The sequence below is a fragment of the Aegilops tauschii genome, chromosome 1 (genome assembly GCF_002575655.3).
Source record: "Aegilops tauschii subsp. strangulata cultivar AL8/78 chromosome 1, Aet v6.0, whole genome shotgun sequence".
NCBI lineage: Eukaryota > Viridiplantae > Streptophyta > Magnoliopsida > Poales > Poaceae > Aegilops > Aegilops tauschii.
Window position 1 is genome coordinate 234,839,330 of NC_053035.3, and position 26,820 is coordinate 234,866,149.

Consider the following 26,820-nt stretch of genomic DNA (forward strand, 5'->3'; position numbering starts at 1 on the left):
TACATTTCCCCGTTGGAGTCCGCCGCCTGTCTATGGATGTCGCCGGTCGAGGTGAGGTCCATGATCACGTGTACGTGCCGGCCTTATGGTCATCGCGGCCCAGGCGAACCGCGTGGGCGGTGTGAACGTCACGGAGGTGCCCACGTTCCTGTCCGCGATCGCGTTGTAGCCGACACGTTCCTCCGCACTGAGGGTGCGTAGCCACCATCATGCCGGCTGGCGCGAGCGCTATGCGCGGCCTGGAAGAGCACCGGCTGCTGGTCAACGAGGTCCGGGTCCTCTGCAACCATGGCCGTCATGGCCTCCTCGCTCGCGAACTAGCCGTCGATTTGCCCTCCGCCAATGAGTGATGCGCGAGGAGGTCGAGGTTGTAGCGTTGGTCCTCCCGTGAGATCTGGAATGCCGAGACCGGTGGCGCCGGATGCACATCCGTCTTGACGGTGTTAAAGTGCGTCTCCACCTGCTCCATGCTGAAGCCGGCATGGACTGGCGTGGGCACAGGCGCCAGCTCATCGTCAAACGCCTCTTTCATCGCTGGCTTGTCGTCGCTCACCTTCGACGAGCTCGCCGGCAGTTCGGCTTCTATCCATCGCGCATGAAGGGCGTTCCAACCGGTCGCAAGGTCAGCCAACTCGTGTTTCTGCTTCGTCGAGGGGGCTCGTCCTGTTGCCCCGTCCGGTCACGTCACTCGCACATTGAACAGGCGCGGAGACGCAGAGGCGTTGCTTCAATGCAGGTTCCAGTTTAGGGTCTCCCCCACATCGAGCAGCTAAATCTCACGAAACAATTGGACATTTAGGGTTCTGTAGAGACGCACATTCGTCCTTGGGTCAATCCATGTCGCGGAAAACAACTGAACCAGGCAAAATTCCTTGTCTCCACCAACCTCCCTTGTTTGGCAAGAAAAGGAAGGGCTCCTGTCATGGAAAGATCTCGTCCGGTAACAAAACACCTGCAAGCAAACAATAAAACTGCTTTCGTCAATCATAAGATGAGGCGCACGCAACTCCCAACTGATCTAATCTAGATCTGTCTGCAGGCCTTGCTGTCAGATCCTCGGTGATATCCGTTTTGCGTATAATTTCTCTGTAACTCTCCACAAGGTACACGGAGATGAAGCGCATGCAGGACGCATAATTGCGTGGCGTGATCACTCATGTGGTGGCGCTTTATGATGGCCTTCCCATGTGTGTCCATAAAAGTGCAGACCCCATCCAGTATGGATGGACTCGTGAGCCTGTCATGCGTGATGCACGCAATTGCAGCAACCCATTGATCGATCGCTCGGCATTCTACGCACATGACATGCACACGAGCTCTCTCTCTGCCGGATCGATCGATGCGACGTCCCCGTCGTGGTCACCGCCGGGACGCAGCGGAACACATGCGGCGTTGGGCGCATCTCCGGACATCCGGGCCCCGGCCGCTGATCCCAGCCGCGGGGGCCCATTTCTGTTGGTCCGTAGGATGGGCCTGGCCCCACGCACGAAACCTAAAAAGAGCAGGACCCAGCTGCAGTTGACAGTACAGCACACCTCATTTTCCCAGGAAAAAACATGCTGGCAAAGAGAGCGAGAGAGGGCGAGAATAATTTATGGTTGGCTCCGATCATGTGTTTATTTATGCACCTACTCGATCTCGACGGAAGCATGGACGATGGATGAAGCAGCATATGCATATGCATGCACAGCGACAGCGTGGTGATCTGGACTGGATGGACCATTTGCGGTTTCCCAACAAGCAAGCCGCCAGCCTCTACGGGGGTCGACGTGGACGTCCATGCAACTGTTGACAAGAGCCTTTTATCTGTCATGTTCGTGCTTCCTCTGCGGTCCCTTGCCCTTGCACAGATCGACCGATCCATTTATATAGGCAGATATCCATGCCATGCCATGCCATGCATATGCACGGAGACGGAGGACGGAAGAAGCTATAGGCCGAGAGAGATGTGGATCTCATCTCTAGATCGGCTCCGGCGATGATGCACGACGCATTAGATTGTGGCAGCTACGTCTTGACAGGTACATGCATGCATTATATATGTGGTTGGGCAGTCCGCGTCGGCCGGCCTGGGCCTCGTCTCGTGCCCATGTTTTAGTTGGAACAGCGAAACACAGACGTGGGCATATGCACCCCAGTTAATGCACCAACGCGCTGCTGCAGTGACTGGAGTGGAGTACTCTTCCGATGATGATTATGGCAGTCTGTTTTAAGGTGCGATCGATTATGGTAGTCATTAAATTGGAGGACGCACGTACGTGGGAGCAACAATATATATAGAGAGATTATAAAGTTACGACTGCCTAGGAAGGTTAATATATAGGAGTAGATTAAAGTAGGCTAAACTAGGCAAAGGTGGCGAGGGTCCGTGATCTATGCAAGTTATGGAAATCTACGGGTATGTTTCTGTACAGAAACAAACGTGATAGGGGATGTAGCTCAGATGGTAGAGCGCTCGCTTAGCATGCGAGAGGTATGGGGATCGATACCCCACTTCTCCATTTCTACTTTTCGTTTTTTCTATCATTGTCTGAAAGTGGAGCAGGACGCCACTGGAGTCTACCCACGTTCAAATCTTCGAGTTGGATGTCATCAACTGCGATGGACAAGTTAGCCCGACTTAATTACCTAACCTTTTCATCGTCTTCCCTGAATGCACGGTCTCTTTAGAGATGCATAGGTAGGTCAGTACTGCAAAGCTGGTAAGTTCCTAGTACAAATGAGATGTCAATCCCGCGCAAGAAAAAGACAGAGAAACTAATATTACTCCCCGTTAGCATGTGCTAACTGCAGGCGAAAGTTCCTACCTACGAATGGCGCTAGCTGATGCTTCTTCTCTGTCCAGATACTGCAACTCAGCTCTCCAAAAAAGATTAACAAGCAAGCCCGACAAAACGGTGGTACTCTGCTGACATACTCCTCGCGGGAAGGATTTTTCATCAAAATTACGAAAACGTTATGGACCGAGTGACTAATGAAGTTGGTCGTGATATATTGTCACAGAGATTAAATGCGTAACTCTCTCCTCTATTACGTTAATTTGGTTATTACATAGTACTCCAGTATAGCACCAAGCGGGATATATCTGTGTGTGTGTGTGTGTGTTTAATTTGTGCAACAGCAGAAAGCGTACGTATTGCAGCCAAACATGTGTAGGCAATAGGAACAGAGCCGCAGATGAGGAATCCGCGTTGTACCACTAGTACTACTACTAAAGGCATGTTCGGGTCAAAGGAAAGAAAAGCATAGGATTGGAGGGAATCGCTGGAAATGGAGAGGGATGCAGTTGCAGAACATAGGATAGAAAACTGCAGCTCCTGCATGCACAGTTGGCGTTCGGGAGAGAGGAAAAGTGACCATAGGAAATCAACCCATGTGGGTCCCGCCCAGTTTATTTTAAATGTTGAAAAGGATAGGCACTACCTTCAACTCCTGTGCGTGCGGGACCAAATCGTACACGGATCAACCCAAGGTGTGGGCCCAGTTGCATGGTTTGCGGCAGCTTTTCTCTTCCATTCCTCGGGCCTACGCGAAAACAAGCGCTCTGGGCAGAATTTTCTTTTCCGGTGAAAACGGAGGTGCGTGAGACTTTCCATCGGATTGGAAAGGACGAGTTCCTTCGTATCGAACGGTATTTCATGCGGCAATTCCATAGGAACGAATTTCCGGTGCTTTTCCTAACAGGGCCTAACTCCTACCCCTCCGTTCCTAAATATAAGTCATTGGGGAGTGTAAACTGAACTCCCCCAGCGACTTAGAGGGTGTTTGTTTCAAGGGACTTATTGGTTTAGGGACTTTAAAAAGTCTCTATAAGTCCCATCTAAATCAAATAGGAGGGACTTATAGGGACTTATTGGGGTCATTTGGGACCTATCAAAAAAGACTCTCAGGGAGGAACTTATTGGGACTTATCAATCTGGACACACCTACCCCGCATCGCCCCACACGAACCCCACCCCGCTCGTTCCCTCCTCCTCGCCTCGCTCCTTTCCTGCCTCGCCCCAATCGCCGCAGCTGCTCGTTCCCCTCCTCCTCGCCTCGCTCCTTCCCTGCCTCGCCCCAATCGCCGCCGCCGCCGCCGGCACCCTCAATCGCCGCCGCCATGGCCGATGAGGAGGACGAGATCCCCTTCTTCTCTCAATTCCCCTCGTCTCAACAGACATCCGAAGGCTCATCCGCCGGTGCAAATCTCGGGAGGGGAATGGGTTTCTTGGATCTCAACAGCAACGTCAACGGCTTCCCGGAGTTGGGCTCGTACCAGCAACTCCTCTTCGACCAGTCGGCCGGTCATGGCCTTCCTCCGGTTGGACCTGGTCGTGGGAGGCCCGTGCCCCAGGGCGGAGGAGGCCGAGCACGGTCTCTGAGCATGGGAGGCCGAGCCGGCTCTCACCTGCGTCCGTTCGTCGCCCCGGGCGCAGCTGCCGTTGAGGGAGGCGTGATAGGGCGTGGGAGGACCGTGTCGCAGGTCACCGGACGCGGTGTAGGTCGAGCCCATGGGTCCTCATCGGACGACAGTAGAGGAAAAGCTGCGGGGAAGCAACGTGTGTCGTCAACTGCTGCATCTTCAGAAGATGTCGATGAGAATGAAGGCTTTGAAGATGAAGATGAGGATTTTGCTGTTGGAGAGGTAAAATTCTGATTGGTATACATAGTTAGCTTTCTGTCACAGGGTGCAAATTCATCTTCTTTATATGCTAGCTAATTGTGTGTACAATGGTATACCTTGTGTAGAATTTAAACCAGCTTGATTCTACTTTTGTTTGAATTGTGTACTTGTTATTTTTTGTTTAGAAAAACATTGCCAAGGCTGATTGGACAGACGAGCATATTACTGTATTTTGTAACATCGCCTGTGAGGAAGCTAGGGATGGGCACTGTGTGAATGGTACTTGGACAAGTAGAGCCTATAATAACATGAAGAAAAAAAATTATCAGCGTGCTGGCCTCCTCCATACTACCAAGCAATTCAAAAATTGCATAACTAGACTCAAGAGCCACTATACTGCTTGGGTGTGGTTGGGGCAGCAAACTGGTTGTGGCCGAACTAGAGATGGAGCTATAACCGCATCGAATGAGTGGTGGAAAAAAGTAATTAAGGTACATACATTATTCTGTAAATTACATCTGAATTGCTCACACTTGGTTACATTATTTAGCCTTGTCCTAATTACCTAACTAATGTTGCAGGAGAGACCAGATGTCAGAAAATTCAAGGGTGGCAATCCTGAGTATTTGGATATGCTAATAGAGCTATTTCAAGGTGTGGCAGTTGATGGATCATCAGCTTATGTGCCCATAGATGAAGATGAAGAAGAAGATGTTGTTGCCGATGATGGAAATGAGGAGAGTCCAATGAGCACCACCAGCAGGAAGAGGGGAAGCAGCTGCGGTGAACAGTCAGCTTCAAGCCCAGGCAAGAAACACAAGAGCCCAATGGTGAAACTAATGACAGGGCTCATCAATACTATGACTAGTGAGAACACTTCTGACATGATCACTGAATATGCAAACAAAAGACAGGAAGCAAAGGACAAGGCAAAAGAGAAGAAAGCAAACAACACTAAGGAATCCATTACTCATTGTCAGTTCAATGTGGTGCAGAAGAAACAAGTGTTGAGTACTTCATGGCAACTCAACTGTTTGCAGATGAGGCAAACAGAGTCATATTTCAGAACATTTCAAGTGATCAGGCTAGACTGACTTGGTTAAAGAGGTGGTGCATGATGAAGAAGTTGTCCTAGTGTAGTAGTGATCTTGTTTGTCCTTTTTCTAATATATGTAATGGACCTGTACTGTGTGACCTTGTTAAATGATCATTGCATGTTACTGTGTGTCCTTTTTCATGCATGTACTAATGTTTTCAAGTTGAAGAGGTGGTGCATGATGAAGAAGTTGTACTAATGTTTGCATGTTTCAGGATGATGACAGTACTGTTGATGGAATCAGCAGTGATGATGGGAGCAGCAGTGATGATGAAGCACTGATGTTGTTCATGCACCAAAAAAGGAAGAGAAGAATGATGCAGATGGCCTGCATGATTGGTATGTACTACTTGGACTCTTACGGTAACAAAGGACCTAGAAGAGTACCAATACAGTCTGGGCATGATTGGGTTATGACAACACTAGGCAACGAAACTGCTTGTTACAACATGTTTAGAATGCACAGACCAGTGTTTGAGAAATTGCATAGTGTGCTTGTTGATTCCTATGGTTTGAAGTCCACCAAAAAAATGTCATCAGTTGAGTCTCTAGGCCTGTTTCTTTGGATAGTAGGTTCCCCTCAATCTGTAAGACAAGCAGAAAACAGATTTGTTAGGTCATTGGAGACAATTGTAAGGAAGTTTGATAAGGTTTTGGAATGTCTGGTCAAGCTTGCAAAAGACATCATCAGGCCAGTAGATCGTCAATTCAGAACTGTGCATTCAAAAGTAAGATCTAGAAAGTATGCACCATTTATGGATAATTGCATTGGTGCAATAGATGGGACACACATACAAGTTGTGGTACCACTTGCCACTGCTGCCCAGCATAGGAATAGACATAAGGAGAAGAGTCAGAATGTGATGTGTGTGTGTGACTTTGATATGAGATTCACATTTGTCCTAGCTGGTTGGCCAGGATCAGTGCATGACATGAGGGTCTTCAATGATGCACGATCCAGATTTGGTGACAAGTTTCCAAAACCATCACCTAATAAGTTTTATCTTGTGGACTCAGGTACCCAAATAGACCGGGTTATCTTGCACCATACAAGGGTTTAACCTATCATTTCCAGGAGTACCGTGATGGCACAATGCCTAGAGGAAAAAAGGAACACTTCAATTTCACCCATTCTTCACTTAGAAATGTCATCGAGAGGTGTTTTGGAGTCTTGAAGAACAAGTGGAGGATTTTGTTTCACTTGCCTAGTTATCCACAGCAGAAACAAAGCAAAATCATTGTGGCTTGCATTGCACTGCACAATTTTATTAGACAAAGTCAACTGCCCGATATAGAGTTCGACAAGTCTGATCAAGATGAAAACTATGTACCATTGTCTATGCCAACGACCACAACAAATGATTCAACAAATGAGATGGACAGTGCTGCTATGAATCAATTCAGAGCTTGGGTCGCTGATGGGTTGTGGTCCTTGAAATAACAATGATATGAATAAGTGTTGTTCGTTTATGTAATTTCTTTTATCTCGGTTGTTATGTACTATCTCTTATTTTGGTTCTTATCAACAAGTGTTAATCGTTTGTATGAACAAGTGTTATTTCGGTTGTCACTATTCTGTAATTCGTTTGTATGAAAAAGGGTTATGTGAACAAGTGTTTTATCAACTTATAAGTCCCTGTAAACAAACAGGCAGGGACTCGGGACTTATAAGTCGATGTAAACAAACAGGTAGGGACTTATGACTTATAAGTTGGGACTTAAAAAAGTCGTATGACTTATTAAACAAACAGGGCCTTATATTTCGGAACAGAGGTAATACTCCGCTTAATTACTAGCTATAGTTAATGGCCCTACCTTAACTAGTGTGTCCTTACACTTATCATTTTGTTCGGCCAACCCATGTGCCGGGTGATCTTCCTTACAACACAGCCATACACACACACACACACAATATGCATTGTGTTGGCGAGAACACATTTCTTCAGGGTAGTGCTGAGGGGTTCTTCATTTGTTGATTCCGAAACTGCAGCCATTTTATTTTCCTTCACTGGAAACTCACGCGTTGAGAATTGAAACACAAGAACAGATTTCCATGGAGAATCGATCCGTACAATAGACAATGCGGCCTCCTTTGGTTTACCAGCAGACAAACAATGTTACGACGCGTTTGTTTCGATGATTTGGCTACGGTTTCCAATACCCACGCTTTCCGAAACCGGCAGATTGCGTTTGGTTCGCGTACTAGGTATTCGCTGGCAGCGTTTTCTGAAACGGGCCTTCCCAGAGTCGAAAACAGCCGAGTGGAAGGTGATTAGGAAACCGGACAAAAGCGCACGAACCAAACAAAGTCTGTATTCAATAAAAGAAAATCGGAAGCAGGGCTTCTCCATACCGAAACCCATTATACCTGAGGCGGAACCAAACGCGTTGTTAGTACTTAGCAGGCTGCAGGGAACCAAACATTGATTAGGTTCTTTTTTCTGCTGTGCTGGTATAGTGAAGTGCAAGTTTTCTTTCAAGTTAGTGTAGTTTGTTTCCCCTTTTTTGTGCCGTTTGAAAGCTAGTGTGGTGCTTTGGTCACAACTGGTAGGTCTACATGGGCCGACTAGTAGATCTGACGAAAATCTCATGGAGGCCCATAGTCGGCGATTCCTATTTAACGCTTCAGGCGCCCGTTACTGTGTATTTGACAAACGGGCGCCTGAAGCGCCCCGCGCTGACCGGCTGATCTAGCTGTGTTTTTATCAACAAAAAAAAAAAAACAAGCGCGCCGATTGAGATTCAAACCAGCGACCTCCCGCAAATAATTACACTGGTGTAACCACCACGCCTCCAAGAAGGATCTGGTAAGATTCAACTTTTTCCTTCTTTTATTATTTCCTTTTTCCTTTTCCTTTTCTCTTTTCCTTTTCCTTTTTTTGTTTTCTGTTTTTCTTCTTCCTGGTTTGATGAATTGTTTGCAAATACATGAAAATTTTCTTCAAATTGATGATTTTTTTTAATTTGATGAACCTTTTTTTAAAAAAATTGTGCACTTTTTGAAAATCGATGGACATTTTTACAATTTGGATGAAATGTTTTCAAAGTCCATAATTTTTTTTCAAATTCAATGATTTTTTTAAATTTTATTGCAAAATTGATGATTTTATAAAAATTAAATGAACTTTTTTCAAAATAGATGAACTTTCTCCAAATTTGATGCAACTTTTTTTTCCAAATCTTGAACTTTTTTATAAGGACTGTGATAACTGGCAACCGTGTGCCAGATTGCCAAAACCACCAGACCCCCTCGTGCCGCACGAAACTCATCCCTTCTTCTCGGGATTTTCTGGGCCATCCCGATCCCCCCGCACGAACACCTCCCTTCTCCCGATTTTCTGGGCCACCCAGGCCCGTCCCGATTGTGCGCTTGCAGTTTGAAAAAAAAAGCGAAAAAAATGCAATGGAGGGGAATCAAACCCACAACCTACCACAACATATTTAGCAACAACAACCAACTGGGCTACGCCACATTATTGATTTCTTTCAACTTACACGCTACTTGTACCTTCCTGAGATGCGATTGAATGAAACTGAAAATTTAAACAGAAAGACTCACTTGTCTGGCATTTGGAACTTTTTTCTGGACGTTTTACACCGGTTTAGATGGTTCACAAACTCGAGCGTCCTCTTCCCTCCTTTTTTCAGATGCAAATCACCACAGTGTTTGTACTTAAGTTACCTGATATGAGGTTCGCATATTACCATACTGTTTACATAGTAGTTGTCGAGTATGTATTTCAACTATTTTTTCCCTCTTGGTCAAATGTTACCGCGGTGTTTATACTTAATTTATCAGGTATGATGTTCGTATATTACCATGCTATTTACATAAAAATTACCGTGCTATATTTTCCCAGAACTTTTTTCTCCTTGTTCAAAAATGTTACCGTGCTGTTTGTACTTAAGTTAAGGTGCTATATTTTTCAGCAACTTTTTCCTCCTTGGTCAAAAATGTTACCGCAGTGTTTGTACTTAAGCTATCAGGTATGAAATTCTTATATTACCATGCAGTTTACATAGAAATTACCGTGCTATACTTTTCAGCAACTTTTTCCTCCTTGGTCAAAAATGTTACCGTGGTGTTTGTACTTAAGTTATTAGTATGGAATTCTTATATGACCATGTTTTTTACATAAAAATTACCAGGGTATGTTTTTCAACAACTGTTCCACCCTTCGTCACATTTACCGCGTTGTTTATACGCAAATTATCAGGTGAACGGTTCGTATATTAGCATGCTATTTTCAGAAAAGTTATCGTGAGTATAATTTTGAACAACCTTTTCATCCATTCGTTAATGTTACCACGGTGTTTTGTTCGTAAATTATCGAGTACGAGGGAGGTATATTGCATACTATTTACACATAAGCTAGCGACGATGTGTTTTTCAACAAAAAGTTTCCTGGGTCAAAAAGTTACCATGTTTGTATATCGGTTATTGGAGTTTATATCACCATGTTATTTACATAGAAATTACCGGCATGTTTCGAACAAAAAAGTCTCGGGTCAAAAAATCAACATGCTTTTGTTTGTAAGTTATCAGGTCTGGGTTGCTTAAGAACCATGTTTTTTACATAAAAATTACCAGAGTATTGTTTCAACGGTATTTTTTTTCGAGGTCAAAAATTATCGTGATGTTTTGGACGTAAGTTATCAAGTCTACAATGCGTATATTACCATGCTATTACACAAAAATTATCGTAGGTATATTTCCAAATATTTGTTTACCCTGAGTCAAAAAGGTATCATGATGTTTATATGCAAATTATCAAGCCTACGCTGCTTTAAAAACCTTATTTGGTCAAAAGTTACATGTCATTTTTTACCACAACTACTATCCACACCAGGAAGAACAAGGCACACACTTCATCGAACATTTCGCGAGCCTACTAGGCAATGTAACCTTGCAGTGAAGTCTCTTCCTGCTCCTGCCAATGTTGTTGTCGCACGCCGGCGGTGATGATGCCAGCTAGGTGGTCAAGAGGGGCGCGGAGGTGCAGGCATGCTTGTAAATTGGCTTCCCTAGGTAAAAGATACTGTGGTGTTTGTACCTAAGTTATTAGGTTTGCAACCAGGGGCGGAGCCAGAAAATTTGGCCAATGGGTTCACTTGTTAGCTCGTTGTGGGGATTGGGTAAAGTCATTGTAACAAATAGAGATATGATACTCACTCCGAGCCATATTAATTTCGAGAGTACTGATCCATATTAATTGACGCTGGTTTAGTACAAAGTTACTAACATCAATTGATATGAACCAGATGGAGTAGAATATTACAAATAGTACTTACATTAAAAATTGAAGAGTGCAAGACGTACCAGTTTCATGAAATTATAAAATCACTTGTTTAAATTTTATAAATAGAGTTACCAAAATAGCTCTCTAGCTTTAGGACCAACTTCTCAACTTCCAGAAAAGATTAAAAAAACACATTTGTTTGACAAGTTTCAAGTAAACTACCATCAAGCTAAAGATGCATGTAAATTTACTCACGTTTCAGAGTGTGCCCTTCGGATCATTCATCATATGAAAAAAAAGTTTATCTATGCATAAAAGGCTTTGGGAGATTATATAAATTAATTCCTCATAATAGAAGGTTTGGGGGATTAATCGCAACAAAGCTATCAACGGATTTAACGCACCTACATCTGGTGGGTAGGCTTGAAGTCCTTATACATCATTATCTGAATCCGATGATGATCAATTTCTATTTGATAAATATTTTCACACCATAGCCTAGGTCAATCAAAGTTTAGAGGAAATATAGTTAGAAAACTAGGGCAAAGGTTAATTTCGTGCTAGGATAAGACCTGCACAAGAAGGACGATGTGGTGCCATTACCTTCAGTTTGGATTTCAATTGCCGGCCGCTGCTGACGGCTGACCTGGTGTTCTCAGCTACTCGGCTTGCCGCTGGCCGTCGGCGATCCGGCGCCGTCATGCGTGAACATAGAGACGAGAGACCAAGAGACGATGTAAATCGGGGAAACGTACTGCAGAAACGAGAGGCGCGTGTCGTGGGTTGCGTACATGATGACATGGAATTGATCGTTAGCCCATCCAGCCTGCTTCGTGGATGGTATGGTATCACATTTACTTACGGGCTTTTTTTAGCTGTACTTACAGTTACAGGCTTCTTTTGTTCTATATAAGAAAAACAATGTGTGAGCTTCTGGTTGGGCTACTGTTATATAAAACATTAATGGGCCAAAAGGCTTCTCGCTCGTGTGTTCCAGTTTTGATGGGTTCAACCGTACATTTGTATTGGGTTCATACAAGCGATCGCATCTATACATGTACGTGACTTGGAAAACTCGTTGGGTTCAGCTGAACCCAACGCCTACACGCTGGCTCCGCCCCTGTTTGCAACGCATATACCATGCTATTTACGTAGAAATTACCGGGTATGTTTTTAACATTTTTTCTCCGGTCAAAGTTTACCATGGTGTTTGTACATAAGTTACCAACACCGCGGTGCGTATATTACCAGACTTTTTAGACAAAAATTACAAGAGTATGTTTCACCAACTCTTTTTCTTAGGTCAAAAAGTTATCACTGTGTTTGTACGTGAGTTATCAGATCCGCAGAGCTTAAGTTTCCATGTTATGGACATAGAAGTTACCATGGTAAAATTCAACAACTTTTTCCCCAGTCAAACTTACCATGGTGTGTGTGTTCATATGTTATCAGGTTTACACAAAGGTTACCAGGGGAATGTTTCAACAATTTTTTCATTCGGGCCAAAGTTATCATCATCAGCTAAAACAAATATAGAAGTGCGGAAATTGAGATGCCGATGTATATAGTAGCAGCAAATTTTGAACACTAGTCACTTGTTTATAGAAATGCCGGTTAATTTAGCGAGTGCCCAAGCTTTTCTATTTATGCAAGCACGAGATGGATCAATCTTGGTTTGGATCCATCTGAACTCTGACAGCCTGAATACTTAGCTAATCTACTTGTGCACATGCGAATGAAATTATCCCAGTGGTACTTAGCCTACACGCGAACCTGTTGGTCGAGGGATTGAACCCCACTTAACGCTAATTTTTCGCCCAAAGAGGGAAAACACGATCTCGCGCGTGGGAGAAGTGGAACGGTGCGGTTTCGCCCGAAGAGGAAAAAAGGATCGCATGATCGCACGCGCGGGAGAAGCGGAGCGGTGCAGTTCGATCGGGGCTGCCAGGCGGGATCGTGTCCGCGACGTTGATGAGATCGGGTGGCAGTTTTGCAATCTGCCACACGGTTGCCACATACATATTTCGTTTTTACAAATCTATTATTTCTTATCAAATTCATGATTGCTTTTCAAAATTCGCGAAATATTTTTGTTCTTTGCGTTTTTTCTGTTTTTTTACTCAAATGTCGACATGTACACGGGCCGGCCCACCAGCGCAGGCGCCAGTAGGAGCCCGACTGGCGCCGAAAGCGCCCACTAAGGAGCGCCCCCCCCCCCCCCCCCAACAGTGGTATCCTAGTAAGACCAGCCGCCTCCAAGTTGGGCCCATAATTTGTATATTTCATTTTTGTTGTGGGCCTCTGCCCTATTATTTTTCAAAACGTATTGTTCTTGCATATGTGGTTATCTCCAAAGTTTACAAAATATGAGTTTTTTTGGGAGAAAGGCCATCATGGCTAGCTTTATTGAACTAAAGAACAATTACATCATTTACTAGTTGGCTAAGTAAAAAGCCCGGATGTTCATTAGTTCAACTATTGTCCCACTTATTACAAAAACTAAACTTAGCTAGCTCATGATCAACAGAATTTGCATCACGAAGACAATGCTTAAAGATGACCTTCCCTATTAACCACAAAATATGAGTTTGTGTAGTTGTGTTCTACTCCCTCCGTTCCTAAATATAAGTCTTTTTAGAAACTTCAACCTATATGGACTAGATACGGAGTAGAATGAGTGAATCTATACTCTAAGCTTACCAAGCTTATGGATGTGTATGGTCCTCCTGGCGGAAGAATGTTTACAGTCCTGCATGCATATCCAGAGTTATGAATATGCTTCCGTTGGTGAAATGAAAAAAAAAGATATATTTTGGGACTTCGGGTAGCCAATTATGAATGGAGATCATCAATTCATCATCCATCAAATGTGTACTTCTACACGATCCTACTGCTCTGACCAACCGGTTATCAATCATGTGGCGGTTGGAGAATTTGTAGACTGTAGTCCCCCGGCGGGTCAAGTTGTATTCGGCAATTGTGGGACTCGTTGGAAGCAGATTCTTTATCTGAGATATCAATCAATCAAAAGCCGCCTCAAAGACGAATATCAATCAAAGAGTTAGGTACTTTTTGTATTTTATCCATGATTTACTAGTGAACTTCGTCAGAGAAGAAGAAACATATGTGCGCCTGTTGGCAGTTATCCGACAAGATGTTAGTATAGATTGTGAAGAGAGAGTAGTCCTACCAGTTCTCTCTCCAGGCTAAATTGTATGCTCACCCAACTTCTTCGATTGATATAAAATGGTTTTGCTTGGGAAAGAAAGGCATGACCATCAGTTTCCGTTGTTCGTTCTGCTGGTGGTGGTGCTAGCTAGCTAGCCTCTAAAATGGATTTGCTTTCGCTAGACGTTAATCCACGCACTCCAATCCATCTAGCTTCCCAACCTGGCCAAACAAACATGGCACACATATAAAAACATTACACAAGATCGATCGATCGTTTTCAAGCAGGCAGCACAGCAGCAAACCTAAGATTTCCAGTAAGGAATTAAGCAGCCCTGCCCTGCCCCATGGTCTGTGATAAACAAGCGTGCATGTTTGAGGCCATGCGAGCACACATCACCAAGTATGGGCAGTTTTCACGACGAGCTATTTAAATCCCCGTTGTACCACAAAAAATCTGAGTGATTTGAGAGACTGTGCATGCGAATTGCCGGCCTGTCCGATATGATATTCAATCTGTGTACTGCTGAAATTTGAGATGGGCTCTAGGCCTATGTAGCAATTTCTGAAAAATCTCTAAGGGCCCATGTGGGTTATATGGCACTAGGTGTAGTGGGAAGTTTAGTCCCACCCCGGAAGTGGAAGAGGAGTTGAACTTCCTTATAAGGGTTTCTCTTCTACATGCTATTGGAGCTCGAGAAGAGAAGAGGCCCTCGCGCACTCCTCCTCCGCCGCCCGCCTCGCCACGCCTCGTCACGGGTTGCGGGATTGAGTCGGATCGTGGGCTGTCACGGACTCGGACGTGGGTCGAGCCCACGTCTCTCCACGCGGCTGCGCCTATATAAGTGTGCGGTGTCTCCTAACCCTAGCCACCACGAACAGATCACATCTGCTCCACGCGCACGCCCACGAGCAGGTCTCCGAAACCACGCCCTTCTGGTTCCTGTACGGGGTGAGGGGCGAATAGGTTTTTGGCAGCGATTACGCGACTGCTCACTTCCGATCGTCTACTTCCTCTACGTCCGCGTCGCCTTCATCATCACCATGTCCACCGACGCCGAACGTGCCGCCGCCGAGAAAGCTGAAGCTGACAAGAAGGCCGTCGAGGACGCCGCTGCTGCTACCAAAGCCGCGGCCTCTGCATGGCCTACTGGAGGGTATAACTCGTTTATCCCGCTCCTACTGTTTTCTGTTTTAGCCATGCTAGCGTTATACGTAGATCTTTCTGCAATTAGCGTAGTATGTGCTAGTTTGACTGAATATCAGTATCACGGCGCGGGTTGCGGGATTGAGTCGGATCGTGGGCTGTCACGGACTCGGACGTGGGTCGAGCCCACGTCTCTCCACGCGGCTGCGCCTATATAAGTGTGCGGTGTCTCCTAACCCTAGCCACCACGAACAGATCACATCTGCTCCACGCGCACGCCCACGAGCAGGTCTCCGAAACCACGCCCTTCTGGTTCCTGTACGGGGTGAGGGGCGAATAGGTTTTTGGCAGCGATTACGCGACTGCTCACTTCCGATCATCTACTTCCTCTATGTCCGCGTCGCCTTCATCATCACCATGTCCACCGACGCCGAACGTGCCGCCGCCGAGAAAGCTGAAGCTGACAAGAAGGCCGTCGAGGACGCCGCTGCTGCTACCAAAGCCGCGGCCTCTGCATGGCCTACTGGAGGGTATAACTCGTTTATCCCGCTCCTACTGTTTTCTGTTTTAGCCATGCTAGCGTTATACGTAGATCTTTCTGCAATTAGCGTAGTATGTGCTAGTTTGACTGAATATCAGTATGCGATTATATGTGTCAATGTCATGCTAGTGATTTACTCGTGGATTAATTTAATCGAGAAATTGCCTATTTACTCAACAATCCAAAAACCTATTATGTGTAGGAATTTTTCGGCAAGTGGCTTTGCCGCTGCACTGAAACCGGATAAGTTTACCGGTACATACTTTAAGCGTTGGCAGACTAAGACCACGTTATGGCTCACGGCTATGAACGTGTTCTGGGTCACCGGTGTCTCCACGGGAACGATTGCTCCTGAACAGGAGAAGGCGTTCAAGGAGGCTACCGTTGTGTTTCTCGGAGCAGTTCTTAGCGTGATCGGAGACAAACTGGTCGACGCATATTTACATGTGCATGTCGCCAAGGACTTGTGGGAGGCGCTCGAATCTAAGTTCGGGGCAGCCGATGCCGGAAGCGAGATGTATATTATAGAGCAGTTCCATGATTACAAGATGGTTGAAAACCGTCCTGTGTTGGAGCAGGCTCATCAGATAATATGCATTGTTAAGGAGCTTGAACTTCTTAAGTGCGAGTTACCGGGCAAGTTTGTCGCGGGCTGCATAATCGCTAAGCTCCCTAATTCCTGGAGGAACTTTGCCACCACTCTGAAATATCAGAGGCGTGAATTCTCTGTGGAGGATGTCATTGGCCATCTGAGTGTTGAGCAGAATTCAAGGGCAAAGGACTCGCACGGAAAAGGGGCCGAAGGGACTTCTGTCGCCAACATGGTGAACCAGAAGAACTTCAACTCCCACAAGCCCAAGGGAAAGAACGGTGTCCAACACAATACCGACTTTAAAAAGAAGGGTAAGAAGACCTTCAAGAAGAACAAGAAGGACGAGGGCTGCTTTACTTGTGGTTCAGTTGAACATTGGGCCAACAAGTGCCCAAACAAGTACAAGAAGTCAGGACAGGACTCCAAGTCCGTCAACATGATTGTGGACAACAATGAGAATGGTGCACCTGGATACGGTAATTTATTTACTGTTTTTTCAGTGTTTCAGTCCACCGATTGGTGGGTGGACACAGGTGCAGGTGTACATGTGTGTGCTGACATGTCATTGTTCACTTCTTACCAGGTCACAGGCCACGGGTCTGTATTGATGGGGAATGGCGCGAGTGCTTCTGTTCTTGGTGTTGGCACGGTCGATCTAAAGTTTACTTCGGGAAGGATCGTGCAGCTGAAGAACGTGCAGCATGTCCCCGCCATCAAGAAGAACCTCGTTAGTGGCTCCCTTCTATGTAGAGAAGGGTTTAAGTTGGTTTTCGAGTCTAATAAATTAGTTGTTACGAAATATGGACTCTTTGTTGGAAAAGGTATGAGCGGAGGGATGTTCCGCCTTTCCCTCGCAGATTTTTGTAATAAAGTCATGAACCATGTTCATTCGAATGTTAATGAATCTGAGGTTTGGCATTCACGTCTTTGTCACATTAGTTTCGGTGTTATGACGCGGCTAGCCAAGTTGGATTTAATCCCGAGTTTTACTTTAGCCAAAGGCTCTAAGTGCCTTTCATGTGTGCAAGCTAAGCAACCTCGCAAGCCTCACAAGGCCGCGGAGGAGAGACACTTGGCACCATTAGAACTCTACATTCTGATCTTTGTGAGATGAATGGTGTGTTGACTAAAGGTGGAAAGAAATACTTCATGACATTGATAGATGATTCCACTAGATATTGCTATGTGTACCTGTTAAATACTAAAGATGAGGCTCTACACTACTTTAAAATCTATAAGGCAGAAGTTGAGAATCAACTTGAAAAGAAAGTTAAACGAGTCCGGTCAGATCGTGGTGGAGAGTACTTCTCGAGTGAGTTTGATTCCTTCTGTGCGGAACACGGCATTATTCATGAGAGGACGCCTCCCTATTCACCCCAGTCAAACGGGGTTGCCGAGCGGAAAAACCGTACTCTAACTGATTTGGTTAACGCCATGTTAGATACATCGGGTTTATCCAAGGCATGGTGGGGGGAGGCTATATTGACGGCATGTCATGTCCTGAATAAAGTTCCGACAAAGGATAATGAGATCACTCCCTATGAGAAATGGGCAAAGAGGAGGACAACACTCTCGTACTTGCGCACTTGGGGCTGTCTGGCGAAAGTCAATGTGCCGATCCCCAAAAAGCGTAAGCTTGGACCTAAGACTGTGGACTGCGTTAATTTGGGCTACGCTAAGAACAGCGTTGGCTATAGATTTCTAGTAGTGAAATCTGAGGTACCTGGCCAAAAGGTCGGTACAATTACGGAGTCTAAGGATGCTACATTCTTCGAGGATACTTTTCCTATGAGAGATATGCAAAGCACTCCTAGACAGGAATCTGAGGAGACTCCTGAACCTGCCATCCCTATGGAATATTATGAACAAACACATGATGAAAATCCTGAGGAGGATGACGAGGAAACCCTTGGTAGGGGCAAGAGACAAAGGACTGCAAAGACCTTTGGTGATGATTTCTTCGTGTACCTCGTGGATGATACTCCCACTTCTATTTCAGAAGCGTATGCCTCTTCAGAAGCTGACTACTGGAAGGATGCGGTCCGTAATGAGATGGATTCCATCATGGCTAACGGGACATGGGAGATCACTGAACGTCCCTATGGTTGCAAACCATTAGGATGTAAGTGGGTGTTCAAGAAGAAGCTTAGGCCCGATGGTACGATTGAAAAGTACAAGGCTAGGCTTGTGGCTAAGGGCTATGACCAGAAAGAAGAGGAAGATTTCTTCGACACTTATTCACCTGTAGCTAGACTGACCACCATTCGAGTATTACTCTCGTTGGCAGCCTCGCATGGTCTTCTCGTCCACCAGATGGATGTTAAGACGGCTTTTCTGAATGGAGAGCTAAAAGAGGAAATCTACATGCAACAGCCAGATGGCTTTGTGATAGATGGTCAGGAAAGAAAGGTGTGTAGGTTGCTGAAATCTTTATATGGCCTGAAGCAAGCACCTAAGCAATGGCATGATAAGTTTAATACAACTCTGATATCTGTTGGTTTCGTTGTTAATGAGGCTGACAAATGTGTATACTATCGCCATGGTGGGGGAGAAGGAGTTATACTGTGCTTGTATGTTGATGACATACTGATATTCGGAACCAACCTCAAAGTCATTGAGGAGGTCAAGTCGTTTTTGTCTCAGAACTTTGAGATGAAAGACCTTGGTGTGGCTGATGTTATCTTGAACATCAAGCTACTGAGAGATAATGAGGGTGGGATTACACTTCTGCAATCCCACTATGTTGAGAAGGTGTTGAGTCGTTTTGGATATTCAGATTGCACACCATCTCAAACACCATATGATCCTAGCGTGTTGATTCGAAAGTCCAAAGGCACGGCTATAGATCAGTTGAGATACTCTCAAATCATTGGTTCACTGATGTACCTAGCGAGCGCAACGAGGCCCGACATCGCGTTTGCTGTGAGCAAACTGAGCCGGTTTGTTTCCAAACCGGGTGATGTACATTGGCATGCTGTTGAACGAGTTATGCGCTATCTGAAAGGTACTATGAACTATGGACTTCACTATACCGGAGACCCGTCGGTACTTGAAGGGTATAGTGATGCAAATTGGATCTCTGATGCTGATGAGATGAAGGCCACAACTGGGTATATGTTTACTCTTGGAGGTGGCGCTGTTTCCTGGAAGTCTTGCAAGCAAACGATCTTAACGAGATCGACAATGGAAGCAGAATTAACGGCATTAGACACATCTGGTGTTGAAGCGAGATGGCTTTGAGATCTCTTGATGGACTTGCCATTGGTTGATAAACCGGTTCCGGCTATCCTTATGAACTGTGACAATCAGACTGTCATCACCAAGGTGAAGAGTTCAAAGGACAACATGAAGTCCACAAACACATAAGAATGAGATTAAAAGATGTCAGAAAATTAAGAAACTCCGGAGTGATAGCGTTGGACTATGTCCATACGGCTAAGAATCTGGCAGATCTCTTTACGAAAGGGCTATCACGTGTTGTGATAGATAATGCATCGAGGGAGATGGGTATGAGACCCACATGAGTTGCCATGGTAGTAACCCAACCTATGTGATCGGATATCCCGTGAATTAGGACCTGAGAAAACAAGCCAGTGGTGAACTGAGGAGAGTAACTATACTAACCCACTCCGTTGGAGATGCAATACTCTCGATACTGTATGGTAGGATGACTACTGTCTTAATGTGTTCCGAAGCTTATATAAGCAAGATGCTATCCTACATAGTGATCTTTGGAGGAACACACCTATATGAGTCCGACTGTTGGTCACAGTCTATGAGATTGGGGTGATCTCTAGTAAGCTCATGAATAGGCCAGGAGTGTGACTTATATGCTCCACCCGAGGGGTCAGCCTTCGGCAGCCCAGTACTAGTGAGACATGTGGTGAAACTTCTTTACGCCAAACTGACAATTCAAGGCATAGTCCATTGTTCAGTAGTGAAGGAGTGTAGCTACTTGCTCTAGGTGAAGCTCAACCTTAACAGGTCTTCACTGAAACACTGGTATATCGAAACAGTAATTGGAACAGAGGACACAATGGGCCCTCGAGATCTGGTGGGGGATTGCTGAAATTTGAGATGGGCTCTAGGCGCATGTAGCAATTTCTGAAAAATCTCTAAGGGCCCATGTGGGTTATATGGCACTAGGTGTAGTGGGAAGTTTAGTCCCACCCCGGAAGTGGAAGAGGAGTTGGACCTCCTTATAAGGGTTTCTCTTCTATATGCTATTGGAGCTTGAGAAGAGAAGAGGCCCTCGCGCACTCCTCCTCCGCCGCCCGCCACGCCACGCCTCGTCACGACGGGTTGCGGGATTGAGCCGAGCCGAGCTCACACCTACGCACTTATTTTTGCCAGTCACTAATGGAGAGTTCTCTGACAGCTGGGCCACGATCTGAGACGTCGGATCGTGGGATGTCACGGACTCGGACGTGGGTCGAGCCCACGTCTCTTCACGCGGCTGCGCCTATATAAGTGTGCGGTGTCTCCTAACCCTAGCCGCCACGAACAGATCACATCTGCTCCACGCGCACGCCCACCGTCGTTCCCTTGCTGCTGCTGCCGCCGGTGACTCCATCCCGTCCGCCGCGTACACGGTCGACGGGAGAGCAGGTCTCCGAAACCACGCCCTTCTGGTTCCTGTATGGGGTGAGGGGCGAATAGGTTTTTGGGCAGCGATTACGCGACTGCTCACTTCCGATCGTCTACTTCCTCTACGTCCGCGTCGCCTTCATCATCACCATGTCCACCGACGCCGAACGTGCCGCCGCCGAGAAAGCTGAAGCTGACAAGAAGGCCGTCGAGGACGCCGTTGCTGCTACCAAAGCCGCGGCCTCTGCATGGCCTACTGGAGGGTATAACTCGTTTATCCCGCTCCTACTGTTTTCTGTTTTAGCCATGCTAGCGTTATACGTAGATCTTTCTGCAATTAGCGTAGTATGTGCTAGTTTGACTGAATATCAGTATGCGATTATATGTGTCAATGCCATGCTAGTGATTTACTCGTGGATTAAATTAATCGAGAAATTGCCTATTTACTCAACATGTACTATGTTTGCTGCTGAGTAGACACCGAGTACAACATGTGTATACTACCTTTGACACGGCACGATGGAAGAAAATATCTCATTGCCGAGAGGAAAACAAAATCTAAAAGAGTCGGACGTCCTTTCCAAAGGATCGTAATCGATCCGGATAAACATGGTACTACTAGTACTTAAGTAACACTTGGCCAAATGAGCTTTCATGCTTGGCTTTCTTGTCCATGAATGGTGATCTGGAGCGGTTAAGATGCCGGAACGTAGCGCCATCAACCTAGCAATCTAGTCAAGTCAAGGCCAATGACACGGCACCAAGCAATTGCAGGCTTGACTCCTGCGTCCCAAAGACTATTGCAGCGGCAAAGCGCGCCGTTCGACCGAAACTTAATTGGTCACCGGGAACGCGCGTGCATGACGCCATTGTGGTGACGATCTTTCACGCTGTATGTCGACATGCATGGCCGCACGAACAGGACAACTGATTGTTCTAGTAGTAGTATACGAGCATGCATGGGGCCTACACGAGTTGATTTTGCTTAGCAAAGTAGTACTTCCTTCGTAAACTAATATAAGAACGTGATCTAAACGCTTTTATATTAGTTTACAGAGGGAGTACATCAAGGAACATGTTGCACATATAGATTATTTATATGGAGCATGCATGTTGTCATTTTTTTTTCACTTCCAAAGCTTGAACAGGGCTAAATCCGCCGCATTAATAATTTATCAATGTACTGATGTGTCTCAAAACCATGTCACTAAGATCTCAGTAAGACTACTATATAAGTTGTCGGGTTCCTGCCCAATTGCACGTTATAAGAAGTAGTAGTAGGATTAGTTTAAGTGTCTGCCAAATTGGAGCTTACTTGGAACCTATATCCTTGCAAGGTGTTGCATGTCCCCTTCACAGACATCACTGGCTCTGTCGAGAGATTTCTAGCCTCCTTCCAAAGATCTCTACCTTGTTCGTTACTCCTCGTCCGTCTGTTAATTTCTTGAAATGGTCTTCATGGGGTCCAATTCCAATTATGGCCACAGCGTTTACTATAGTGATCATTTGGTGGGAACCCGCGTCTGGAACTTAGGAATGTTTCCCATGTTCTAGTGGGAAATAGACTGCTAGCTCGGCGTCAAACTCTTGTGCTTCTAGCATATCCCAAGTGTTTTCTTGGCGACTTGGGGTACATTTTGCCAGGCCAAAATCTCTAAAAAACATTGGTTGAAAAACACTAAGAAAAGTCCATCTAGCATGCAAAAGTATGCAAAAATACAAAACAGTTTCAGGCTAACCGCTAATTCATCAGCATGCTTAACCAATGGTACGAACTTCTTATCTGAATTCCATGGCCATGCAAGCTAAGATCATTGTATCTATCCGCAATCCTCGGATAATATTTAGAGTTGGAGTCAACTACACGTAGATCACAAATGAGGCTAGTTTATTCAGGGTTTCAATAATGCACACAGCTTGAGCTGTCACGATAGCCAGCTCACCCATCAAACTAAGATCGTATTACACTAAAAATTAGTTTCTATGACGTAACTTTTGTTTTATATACTTATTTGACAAATCAATGAGACACTGGGAAGGTGCTGGAGAAGATCTTTGACTAATCAAAAAGGGTAAAAAGTACAATAATTTACTTGTGGTTCTTTTGTGCAACTAAAGAGCAACGGTGATGATGATTAATTTTCGTCACTGTGAGTTAGAAGGGATAGAGAGGGATTGGTGGAATAGTTCGTTATTGTATTGCTTGAGCCTCGTGGGCATATATATAGAAGTACATGATCTACTTCGAGTACAAGACAAGTCAGGACAAATCCTAATCTATCTTATGTTTCCTAATGAATCCATATACTCAACATCCCCCACAGTCACAATAGTAGTGATGCAGACGGTGAGACTGGAGAAGAATCCGAAGGCAAGCCGACGGACACCCCCTCACAGTCGTAACGGTCGACGCATCGCGGAAAGCGTGGCTGGAGTGGAAACCGACGAGATTGCTCAAGCAAGGCGGTAGCCCTTTGTGCCGTTTGTCGATGGAGCCGAGGGCGTAGGGTGGTGTAGCCGTGGTCGAGGTAGCCGTGCGAAGAACACCGTGGTCGAGGTCGAGTCGGGGTGGCCGGTGTCGAGGTAGTCGTCATGGAGCCGCGAAAGAAGAGCGGCGGCGGCGGCTAGAGAAGGAGCGCGGCAGCGATGCTCGAAGTAGGCGAGAAAGAATCCAACAACATGACGAAGACCGGCACGGACGGCGGCGTTCCCGCGCCAAGGGAGGCGGCGTGGCGCATACCACTTGAAGTCGACGCGCGGGGACGGCGGTGGACCGCGGGTCACAGCGCTACGGCCCGAAGGGACGACGCAGCGGCGACAGCCAGGTTAGGGCGATGGCGGGAAGACCTCAGAGCGGTTGCAGGGATCGCGTGCCACGCTCGCTATGACCCGATGGGGCGACGCAGCGGCAGCGCGAGGGTCGGTGCAGCCTCGGGGACGGCCTGGAGCGCGCGGCCTCGGTGCGGCAGTTGACCGCGGGCCGTGGCACTATGACCCGAAGGGGCGACGCAGCGGCAGTGTGCGAGTTGGTGCAACCACGGAAACGACCTCAGGGCGACGGCGGGGACCACGTGCCACAGCGCTACGACCCGAAGGGGCGACGCAGTGGCAGCGCGGATCGGTGCAGCACGGAAAAAATCACGCGGGACGGCGCTGCGGCCCGACGGGGCGACGCAGCTGTTCGATCGGCGGAGATGTGCGCATACTCGACGGAAATCTTCGGGATCTTGCGAAGCTGCACCAGATCGGAGATGCAACGAGCGAGATCGTGAAGACTCGGAACAACGCGCTTCATGCAGGGATAAGCAGTCGCGCGGCCGGATGGAAACCGGCGATGTGCACGGATGCATGGTGCACCCAAGCACACCCGCACGTGATGCATCACGTAGCGGTGTAGATCGACTTGGCCTGGTGAGCCGATGCAAGAGGCTGACTGCGCCGCGCGGCAAACCACCACGCCCGCGCGCAGGACGACGGGCTAGTCTGTGACGGCGCGATCGGCCATCACACCAGCGCATGTGTTGCACGCGTGAACCGAGGGCGTCGGGCAGCCGATCCGGGTGAAGGCGGAGTTGTTGTTGATGTTGGAGTAGAAGCGCAGGGGAAGAAGGCGGCGGCGGGCGACACAAAGCGATTGTAGATCGAAAAACCACAAAGAAACGCCAGTCAAAGCGACCGGCGAAAGAGAGAAAAAATCCCACTCAACGGATCAGGAAAAAGACTCTAGGGCAGCCGATCAACGTAATCGGCGGACGAACCCTAGGTACGGGCGGCGCGGCCCCCGGTGGCGATCACGAAGATCGACCGCCCCGGGGGCAGCGTGGTGCGGAAGCGACGGCGGCGGCTAGGGTTGTGGATCGAGGTTAGGCTGATACCAAGTTAGAAGGGATAGAGAGAGATTGGTGGAGTAGTTTGTTATTGTATTGCTTGAGCCTCGTGGGCATATATATAGAAGTACATAATCTACTTGGAGTACAAGTCAGGACAAATTCTAATTTATTTTATGTTTTCTAATGAATCAATATACTCAACACTGTGTAATCTGAATTCTGATAAGTAGTTCAGCACCAAGACAGTTTAACCACCTGTGGTTTGAAAATCAGTAAGAAAAGTCAATGTTAAAGTCTAAAGAATGAGAAACCAACAACCAAATGACAGCAAATGGATTTGATCACTTGCAATATTGCCGAATGACCACATGATAAATCAGCTGTTAATACTTGTATGGATTAGCACAAAAGAATAGGCGGCACCACTAGTAGTAAAGTGATTAATCCCATGAAGATTTTTTTTTAAAGAATACTTGTGTCACCAAGACAGGTGTTAGCATCAAGGGATCATATATGGCCTATGGGGTCAATAGTCAAGTTAAAATAAATCACACATGGCCATGAACTGGTCCAGGGAGACAAATAATGGTTCTCTAGAGGTGATAATGCTAGCTAGATGGTTTGGTGAAGCAGCAACGTAATTGTTCGCTAGCTACTGAGCCACATCACACGTTTTACTTTTTACCAGTGACAAGCTTCAACGATCCAATCCGGCGAGCTTGCTCCCTTCGGAAAGGAGAAAATGAGAGGAGTAAAAAAAAATTGACTGGGAAAGAAAGCTGATTTTTCTGCTAGATTGGAGGATATGCATCCACGTCACTCCTGGCCACTGAGTTCATGCAAGGACAACCAAACTTACGTTAGGTTAATTGCTCGTCTTACGGTTCACATCAATTCGGGGTAACTTTTTTTTTGCGGGATAAAGAAAGATTTCATTAACTCAATGAGGCTTCTCGGCCTCTGAAAGGTTTACAATGCAGTCTAATCCCGATCGCAACCAAACAGCCGTGCGCGGGGTACTACGCCCATACGCGGCGAGCGCGTGACTGACATTATTTTGTGATCTACTAATATGAGAAAAGGAAATCTTCCTTGATTCAACAGCTACTATTCCACGTATTTCCTCGACTAGCGCTCGGACTTGTGAGCGATTCGGGGTAACTATAATGCTTATTCCTACTCCACTTGTCCAATTTGTAATAATAGTATGGTTACTTGGCAGGTAAGTAGTGGGGTATATACGGGTGAAACTTACTTTACGCTCCTAGTTAATCCTCTAATATTGTGATTCCAGGTTTTTCTTGCAGCATGAAAATGATGTCATTAAAATAGACTTGACTAAGTCCCCTTTTTAGCTCGAAACTATTCGAGAAATTCACAAGAATTGGTACTTTTTTGCATGTTTCAAACGGACCATAGAGATCATAGCTCGTTAAAGTATAGATGACAATGGGTAAGATATGGGCAAGTACGGAGCCCTTTTGCCTGAACTCATACCAGTATTGACACCCGTGTCCATACCCAACAAGTATCCATAGAATCTGCATGATAAAAAAAATTCAAGTGACAACGGGCGAGGAGTCTAGCAACGATGTGGTCTCCTCCTGCAGATGTCCCCTTGGCAGCAATAAGGGACTACGAGCAACGGATGTGTGGAGCTTGGAGTAGTGGAGGTGGTGATAGGAACGGGGGATCGATGGACCTGGAGGAGGACAGTATCCATGATACGATAAGTCGATGTTTCATCGTTTCGAGGAGTCAAATAGGATAGAAGATCGCACAAACCATAGGAGGTGTAGCAGGATGGCATTTGCAGGCCTATTGGCTACAAGTGGTCTGGGGAATTTGTGATTTACGATAGGTCTTAGGGGGTTGGATGTTGACACACAAGTCCTAGAAGTTATTTTCATTTACTAACTTTTTGTAGGTGTTCATTGGGTTACCCACGGGCGTAATTAATAGGGTAATATCTCGAGGTCCAATGTGGTAGGGTAATATCTCAGGAGAACAGGA

At 46.2% G+C, this 26,820-nt stretch overlaps 1 non-coding gene across 1 annotated transcript; it reads left to right on the forward strand.

The window, feature by feature from the left end:
• Nucleotides 1-2,428: 2,428 nt before the first annotated feature.
• TRNAA-AGC (transfer RNA alanine (anticodon AGC)) lies at nucleotides 2,429-2,501 on the forward strand. Its single transcript has one exon. It is a non-coding gene; the product is annotated as a tRNA-Ala (tRNA).
• The last annotated feature ends 24,319 nt before the right edge of the window (nucleotides 2,502-26,820 follow it).